We start from the raw sequence: 10000 nt of genomic DNA, 5'->3' as shown, positions 1-10000 counted from the left end.
AGTGGAATGATGGGTAATTGCACATGCAGTAATAATTTCTTTAAGCACCTGCCCTCTTCTGGCTCGCTGTCTCTCTCTCTTTTTCAGCAACCGCCACTTTCCATGTTGGAAATGCATTATAAATGGGGCTGAAAATAGGGGCTGACTGCAATTTTTGCTACAGTGAGACACACTTTGCCCTTCAGAAGCAAAAGACTGATGTGGTTGATCAACGTGAGCTTCTGGCTTTTTCTTCTAATTATTTTGGATGTTTGGATGCATACTGGTATTGATATGATAATATTGATATGATAATGTGTTACCAATATTAATGTTGGGCTGCACGGTGGCGCAGAGGGTAGCACGTTCACCTCACAGCAAGAAGGTCACTGGTTCGAGCCTTTGCTGGGTCAGTTGGCATTTCTGTGTGGAGTTTTCATGTTCTCCCCTCCTCTGGGTGCTCCGGTTTCCCCCACAGTCCAAAGACATGTGGTACAGGTGCATTGGGTAAGCTAAATTGGTCTTAGTGTATGAGAGTGAATGAGTGCGTATGGGTGTTTCCCAGTGATCGGTTGCAGCCGGAAGGGCATCCGCTGCGTAAAAACATATGCTGGATAAGTTGCCAGTTCATTCCGCTGTGGCGATGCCGGATTAATAAAGGTACTGAGCCGAAAAGAAAATGAATGAATAATAATATTATGAATTCACACATTTCAGGGCCTTTATAAAGACATGTTTAATTAAAATATTATTTATTTAATTATAAAATAGTAATGAAAAATATAATTAATTAAAGATTAATAAATACATACATAAATAAATAAAATGTGCAATGTAAAAAATATTTTATTATGAATTTTAAAGGCAATAAATTTTATGGAAAATTACAATTAAAATATAGGAATTTATTATTTTTACAATGAAAAAAAAGTCTAATAGATATACAAAGGGGGAGATTTATTTATTTGACTAAAAATAAATTGTCTACAAATAACACATTGAAGTGCGCAAATATATTCTCTTCATATGCCCTTACATTTATTTTAAACAAACAAACAAACAAACAAACAAACAAACAAACAAACACACAAACAAACAAACAAACAAATAAATGAGAATTTGTGCACTATGAAAAAAATATATTATAATCAATTTGTAGGCAATACATTGTGCAGAAATTAGAATTTAAATGAGCCATTTGTTATGTTTACAAATAAAGAAATAAAAATAAAAAAGAATACTAATGAATACACAAAGGAGTTTTATTTATTTTACCAAAAATGAATTGTGTACAAATAATACACATGTACAGTTAAAGTCAGAATTATTAGCCCCCGTTTTTTTTTTTTTTTTTTTTTTTTTTTTATATTTCCCAAATGATGCCTAACAGAGCAAGGACATTTTCACAGTATGTCTGATAATATTTTTTTCTTCTAGAGAGAGTCTTATTTGTTTTATTTTGTATAGGATAAAACCAGTTTTTAATTTTTTAAACACCATTTTAGGGTCAAACTTATTAGCCCCTTTAAGCTAATTTTATTTTCGACTGTCTAAATAACAAACCATCGTTATACAATAACTTGCCTAATTACCATAACCTGCCTAGTTAACCTAATTTACCTAGGTAAGCCTTTAAATGTCACCTTAAGCTGTATAGAAGTGACTTGAAAAATATCTAGTAAAAAAAATATTTACTATCATCATGACAAAGATAAAATAAATCAGTTATTAGAGATGAATTATTAAAAATATTATGTTTAGAAACGTGTTGAGAAAATGTTCTCACCGTTAAACAGATATTGGGAAATAAAATAAACAGGGGGGCTAACAATTCTGACTTCAACTGTATATATATATATATATATATATATATATATATATATATATATATATATATATATATATATATATATAATTGCAATATATATATATATATATATATATATATATATATATATATATATATATATATATATATATATATATATATATATATATATATATATATAATGTGCAAATATGTTCTCTTCATTTGCCCGTACATTTGTTTTTAACTCCGCAATTAATTTACTGTTTAATTATTATCGCTTGGGATGTTGAATGGCCTTTCATGCTGGATTTTGGAGAGGAAAACATTCAACTGTGGTTTCGTTGAAGAAAGTGCTGAGTTGATGCTAATAAATGGACCGTATTGGTTTATTGGTCTACGACTCAATGGAGCAAGATTTGGAAGTGACGACTGTATTTAAATGCTTATATTAAGCCCTTGTGAGTTTATGAAATACTACAGAAATAATGAAAGTGAGTTTCTGGGAAACAGATGTTTACATTATTTTATTGGTTTGATGCTATTTTTTGATAGTAAAAGTCCACATATTACCATTATAAATGCAAATATACTGTATGCACCATATATGTTTTCTAGCTCTTGCTAAACCAAAGCAAGACTATTAGTTCAACTTAGATATTTCTGTAAATTTCATTAAAGGGATCTTACTATGGTTATTTGCAAAGTCTTGATTCTGTTTGGGAGTGTACTAGGACATGTTCACATGCTTAGTGTTTTGAAAAACACATATTTTTTATCATATAATTTACAGTATTACTGTAACACACTTATAGGCCTGGCAGAAATGGTTTCCTTAGTGTGATGGTCCTCTAAAACTCGAGCCTTCCTTCCAAAAAAAGGAATAGACCAATTTCACGCGGCCGCCATTTTTAAAAGCAAAAATGAGGCTGCGATGGGAAGAAACCCGGAAGTATTGTTGGGAGTTATATAGAAACGATGTGCAGCTGGCTGTATATCCTATCAGTGAAGAGAAAGTTACATACATTTTTAATATCACCGCCTTCCGAGTGACCCAAAGGTCCGTTATGAATAAATGGTGAAAATAAAAAGTGATACCAGAGCTCATTTTCAGCTAAGTTAAGGGAAATGGCACTACTTAGCTAACGTTTTCTTTCCCAAACACACGTTTTAGATGCCTTTTATCAAACTTAAGTTAATGAACTGATTCTTTCACTATATTAGCCTTGTCCCGATACTGAATTAAAAGAAAAACTGTCAATTTCCCGTTAACATTTAAGCACTGTTGATGGCTTTCTTAAAACAGCGCTGATTTGCCATTGTGCGCACATGCTCAACAAAAATGACTGTGATTGGTCGAGAAGTTCATCAGTTCACCGTCCACTGTTTACCGAGTATAAACATAGACGAGCGATCTGCTTGATGACTTGACTGATCTTCACAGCTGCTTCGTGCTCCATTGTTTGTGTGACTGGGTAAAGAGCGGTAAACTGATGAGCACTGGTGAACACTATGGTAAATCAGTGCTGTTTATGAACGCGCTCTAGGGCGCTTGAATGTTTGCGGGATATAGACGTTTTTAAAACTTCAGTACCGGGACAACACTATTACAGACAACACCAGGGCTACTGGTGCTACTGCAGTGTTTCATCGCTCACCGGCTTACATAGGCTGAAGCAGGAAAGTGTCCCCATGATGTTAAACTAGTGCCATGAAATTAAGCCTAAGAGGACACTTGAGCATATTACTCTGAAAGAGATTGTCATGTTGTTTGATGCTAAATTGCTTTTAATTGTTTAAATTAAGGCCATACTCACATTAGGTACAGTTGCCTCGAACTGTGCCAAAGCATGCTTGTCCCCCCTCCCGTCTACCCCGACGCCCTGCACTCACACCACAAACGGGCCTCGGCACGCTTACGTCATCGCTGCTGCGCTGTTCAGTGAGAAGCACTCTCTCACTCAGCAGCACAATGGAGATTTCTCTAGTTATATCGTGTCAGTTGTTTGATATGCAGTGACATGCAGTCAAATATTTCGCCAAACAGTCCTTAGGGATTCGGTGACACGCAGTCAGATATTGCGCCGAACAGATCCGCCACTTTTGGCGCTCATAAACAATCATAAAGCTCTCGTACTGCAGGAATGAGGAGGTCTGCTGAAGCTGCGCAGCTGTCGTGCTGTGAGGAGTTCTCGTCTTTAATAAACTACGGCAGTTTGCGTTCACTGAACAGTAAGAATGATTAAAAAATCCAAATGAAACAGCCCCTTAAAAAGTCACGTCTCGCTTTCTGTTTCGGGCTTTGCCGCGTTTTGCACTCACACACAAGCGTACCGTGCCAAAGCCCAAGTGAACCGCGCTCAGGCACACCTCTTCCAACCGGGCCAGGGCCGGCCAAGTGAACCGTGCTTGAGCCCGATTCAGCGCTCTCACACTTCTCAAACGATCCGAGAAACGGGCCTGGGCACAGTACGGATGGCATAGTGTGAGTAGGCCCTAAACTTACTGAATGATGTTAAAGTGATGTTTACACCATTTCTGCATTTTGAAATCTCGGCAAGAGCTGGAGGTGTGTAATCCACAGCATGTTACTGCAATGTTTACAGTGCTGGTCCTTTACTTCTGGGTTTCTTCCCACGGCAGTCTTCTTTAAAATGGCGGCCGCGTGAAAAAGCATATTGTGTTGTGATTGGTTAGCTCTCCTAGTGGTAATTATCACTTATCTTGAAATGTTTGAGAAAATATTAATTAACTCAGCTCTCAAAACATACATAGTGAGAGTATTTATGCATGCACACTATAATTTGTTGTTTTACTCCATATAGCTCCATTTAAAATCAGAACTTTTTTGCCCTGGCCAATCTAAAGGGTTAATACAGCAAACTGATGATTAACAGTAAAAATGTAAAGTTTTATCTCTTCCCAAGAGGGAAAAACACCAGCAATCAAGTATGCATGATTTTATGCTGCCATGCCTTTGCAATCAAAAAATGTGATTGAAGTCAATAGAGCAAAAACAGCCATGAACACAACAAAAGGGGAGTACATTAGAACAGTACACAAGGGTTAATGGTTTCAGTCAACATGCCAAAGAAGTATGCATATGTGCCCAGCCCTTGACAGACAGAGCCAGACATGGCACCGGTGCACCACCACTGATAAGGTCCTACTTTCTCAATCAGCTGCTGGGAGATCGAATTTGAGTTTTAAACTAGATAGTAAAGTTTGAGGACAAACTTTATGGTGGCTTGAAAAGCCGAATCTGAAAGTTTGAAGTGGTTTTAAAGTGTAAATAGAATGTTAATATGATTTTAGCTTGAGTTAACATATTACTAGCATGAATTAGCATGTTAGTAGCATGATTCTTACATGAATTAGCATGTTGTTAGCATGATTCTAGCATGAATTAGCATGTTACTAGCATGATTCTAGCATGAATTAGCATGTTGTAAGCGTGATTCTAGCATGAATTAGCTTGTTACTAGCATGATTCTAGCATGAATTAGCATGCTACTAGGATAATTCTAGCATGAATTAGCATGTTAGTAGCATGATTCTTACATGAATTAGCATGTTGTTAGCATGATTCTAGCATGAATTAGCATGTTACTAGCATGATTCTAGCATGAATTAGCATGTTGTTAGCATACATCTAGCATAAATTAGCATGTTACTAGCATGATTCTAGCATGAATTAGCATGTTGTTAGCATGATTCTAGCATGAATTAGCATTTTACTAGGCGGTTGCTAGGGTGTTTTAAGTGGTTGCTAGGTGGTTGCTAAGGTGGTGCAAGGCAGTTGCTAAGGTGGTCTGACTATTTGCTTGGTGGTTGCTAGGGTGTTGCTAGACGGTTGCTAGGGTGTTTTGAGGGGTTGCTAGGTGGTTGCTAAGGTGGTGCTAGGCAGTTGCTAAGGTGTTCTGACTAGTTGCTAAGTGGTTACTAAGGTGTTGCAAGGTGGTCGCTAGGGTATTCTGAGTGGTTGCTAGGTGGTTGCTAAGGTGTTGCTAGGCGGTTGCTAGGGTGTTCTGAGTGGTTGCTAAGGTGTTGCTAGGTGGTTGCTAAGGTGTCCTAAGTGGTTGCTAGGATATTCTGAGTGGTTGCTAAGGCGTTGCTAGGTGGTTGCTAGGGTGTCCTGAGTGGTTGCTAGGTGGTTGCTAAGGTGTTGCTAGGTGGTTGCTAGGGTGTTCTGAGTGGTTGCTAGGTGGTTGCTAAGGTGTTGCTAGGTGGTTGCTAAGGTGTCCTGAGTGGTTGCTAGGTGGTTGCTAAGGTGTTGCTAGGTGGTTGCTAAGGTGTTGCTAGGCGGTTGCTAGGGTGTCCTAAGTGGTTGCTAGGTGGTTGCTAAGCTGTTGCTAGGTGGTTGCTAGGGTGTTCTGAGTGGTTGCTAAGGTGTTGCTAGGTGGTTGCTAGGGTGTCCTGAGTGGTTGCTAGGTGGTTGCTAAGGTGTTGCTAGGTGGTTGCTAGGGTGTCCTGAGTGGTTGCTAGGTGGTTGCTAAGGCGTTGCTAGGCAGTTGCTAGGGTGTTCTGAGTGGTTGCTAGGTGGTTGCTAAGGTGTTGCTAGGCGGTTGCTAAGGTGTCCCAAGTGGTTGCTAGGTGGTTGCTAAGGTGTTGCTAGGTGGTTGCTAAGGTATTCTGAGTGGTTGCTAAGGTGTTGCTAGGCGGTTGCTAGGGTGTCCTGAGTGGTCGCTAGGCCCTTACTAAGGCATTACTAGGCCGTTGCTAGGTGGTTGCTAGGCGGTTGCTAGGGTAATTTGGGTGGTTGCTAGGCAGTTGCTAGGGTACCCTGGTTGGTTACTAGGCAAGCCTCACATACATGCTTGATAAAACATTTATACTTAGTAAGCATTTCTAGCAAGTTACAGTACTTGGCTAGTCAATATTAGCATGTAGCTAGTCACTGCTAGCATGTGTAGCATATAGGAAGTTTCGTTTGCTAGCATGAGTCAAACGAGCCAATCTCCAAGTCTCTACGATGTTCTGATGCTGAGATATAGCTGTTGATGAATGGTTGCTAGGGTACTCTGTTTTGTTGCTATGGGCGAGGTTACAGAGTGAACTTGAATGTGGTTGGTTGTCTTAGTCTAATGAACCAACCCCCGTGTCTCTATGACACTGCTATGCAAAGATATGCATCTTGGCCTATTTTAATGGAAGTCTATGGAATCAATTTGGGGGCGTGGCTTGTGAGCTTTATTATCATATTGAGATGCTCATTGGTTGTCTGAGTCAGATGAGCCATCCCCCAAGTCAATAGGACACTGCTATGCAAAGATATGCATGTAAGCATTTGATAGCACAGCTAATTACATTCTATAGGACAGTTGCTAGGGTGCAGTATGTGGTAGTTAGGGGTGTGGCTAGAAAGTTAAAAGGCCATCAGTGATTGGCTGCTGGCTAGACTGAGTTAAATGAGCTCAGCCATTAGTCTGTATGACAGTCTGATGCAGAGTTATGAGCTCACAAAGTTTGATCCCATGTTAAGTCAATGAGAGTCTTTTGTAAAGGAAGTCTACGGGACAGTTGCTAAGGTGCAGTATGTGGTAGTTAGGGGTGTGGCTAGAAAGTTAAAAGCTCATCAGTTATTGGCAGTTTGGTAGTCTGAGTTAAATGAGCTCAGCCATTAGTCTGTATGACAGTCTGATGCAAAGTTATGAGCTCAAAAAAGTTTGATCCCATGTTAAGTCAATGAGAGTCTTTTGAATGGAAGTCTACGGGACAGTTGCTAGGGTGCCATAAGTGGTTGCTAGGGAGTGGCTAGTAAGTCTAAAGGTCATCAGTGATTGGCTGCTGGCTAGACTGAGTTGAATGAGGCCTGACTCTAGTCTGTACAACAGTCTGATGCAGAGTTATGAGCTCACAAAGGTTGACTCAATGTTAAGTCAATGGCAGTCTTTTACAATGGAAGTCTATGGGACAGTTGCTAGGGTGCCATAAGTGGTTGCTAGGGAGTGGCTAGTAAGTTTAAAGGTCATCAGTTATTGGCTGCTGACTAGACTGAGTTAAATGAGCCCAGTTAGAAGTCTGTAGGACAGTCTGATGCAGAGATATAAGGTCAGGAAGTTTGACCCAATAATAAGTCAATGGGAATTTTGGGAATTTTCCGGGTCGTTTTTCGGAAAACCGAAAGTCGGATCAGTTAGAACAGATATAGCAACCCGAGTCAGACCAGTTTGAAGGTTTGACGAAAGTTTGAGGTGTGAAGCTTGAAAAGTTTAGGAGGAGATACACTTTAAAATTAGTCTCAGAAGAATAAGAAGAAGAAGAAGAAGAAGAAGAAGAATAATAATAAGTTTACGTGAGATAACAGTATGTTGGCTTTTCAAGCCACCATAATTATTACCGACTGCAGCATCTGCCGATGCAAATGTGACTGGCACAGTGATTTTCTCCAGGTTTTGGCAATCTTCAATGGTGTGGGTGGAGAGCGAGGGTGGATGTGAACAGACCCCCCCCCTGATGCTCGTTGGCTGACAAGCGATGGGATTTGCACACCGCACTGATCTCCAGCTATGGGGGGCTTAGTGTCAGAGCTGTGCTTACAAGGACGAGAGAAAAAAGAGAGGAGAGAGATATCCGCGCTAGAATAGGGAGAGCGTCCTCACAGATCTTCTTTGCTAAAATTACTGATTTTTCATTATGGAGCTTAATCCGTCTGGGATATTTCTGTCAGTTTGTTAAGATCGTGATGAATCCATTCTGGTCAGTGGATGATAGCGGATGACATCAATGAGGAAATGAAGTTAAGCTTCAAATTGTCAAAAAGTTCCCTTGAAGTATACAAGTATGTACAAACATAATTTGCCTCACACAATTCAACAGATTCTAAATCATACAGACGACTGCTATGCAGCTTTATTAAGCTTAAAGCAGGGATGTCCGGACTCGGTCCTGGAGGGCTGGCGTCCTGCAAAGTTTAGTTCCAACCCCAATCAGAAACACCTGAGCTTATCAAGCTCTTACTAGGCAGTCTAGAAACATCCTTGCAGGTTTCTAGAGTTCACACTTAGCTGATGATTGATTTTAAAGCTGGTTTGGCATGCTGTTCCAGGACAAAACCCTGAGCTCATTAAATAATTGAGCCCGGGGCTCCCCCCCGTTTGCAAGATGAGAGGGGAGTTTGAGCTTAGGTAGATCTCGAGAACTCCCCTGTTGTAGAAGCTAATGAACAGATAGTGATTGCTCTTAAGAGAAAACTACTACTAGGAGCATGTTTATGGTGCCAATTTGGATTAGTCAATTAACTTAAGTTGCATGTTTTTTAGACGATAGGAGGAAACCGAGGAACCCGGGGGAAAACCCATTTGCACGGCGAGAATGTGTAAACTCCGCATAGAAACGTCGGCTGGCTTGGTAAGGACTAGGATCAGTGACGTTCCTGCTGTGAGGCAACAGTGCTAACCACTGGGCCACCGTGCCACCCATCTAGGAAAGGAGGAGGAGTAGGGGTGGAAGGGGGATTCTTCAAAATGAAGATGGCTGTTATATGGAACTTAGGGTATTTTTAGTGTCTTAGGAATTATCTGATTGGTGAATCTTAAAAAAAAAAAAAGGAATAATGCGGGACCGGCTGAAAGCAATCATAAGCATGTGATCCTCTTGAAATTAGTTTATAAATAAACGACAGGACACCGGCCCTCCAGGACTAAATTTGGACACCCATGGCTTAAAACGATAGATCACTGAACATTCTGCTATCATTTCCCTAGCCTATTTCAATCCTTTAAGAGTTTCTTTCTACTGTTGAACACTATAAACCTTTAATCATGGGCTTTCATGGTATTTATTTTATGTAATATAGAAGTACTTCAGCATATCTTTATAAACAGTAAATGTTAAGTTTTCATTTTTGGGTAAGCTAACCCTTTATCAACACAGGCTCATTGTGAAAACGTACTCCATATTAATTTCTGGAGAGAGCAAATTATGTAGCCAGAGTTATGTATGGATGCATTTTTCTTTAAAACAAACGCTACGAGGTGGTATGATGTTTCTGTGATTGCTACCAGTTCATCGCTTACCTCCGTGTGGTTGCAGTACACACACACACACACACACACACACACACACACGCACACACACACACACACACACACCCATATTAGCACTTCCTGACACCATGCTGCCGTGGTGATTATAGTGGTTATGAAATACATAGCAATTTTACTGTATTTTATACAAACATGCACTGTTTTAAAATCATTTTAAACTTGTAAA

This window comes from Danio rerio, chromosome 6 (genome assembly GCF_049306965.1).
Source record: "Danio rerio strain Tuebingen ecotype United States chromosome 6, GRCz12tu, whole genome shotgun sequence".
Lineage (NCBI taxonomy): Eukaryota > Metazoa > Chordata > Actinopteri > Cypriniformes > Danionidae > Danio > Danio rerio.
This window is presented reverse-complemented; position numbering follows the sequence as displayed.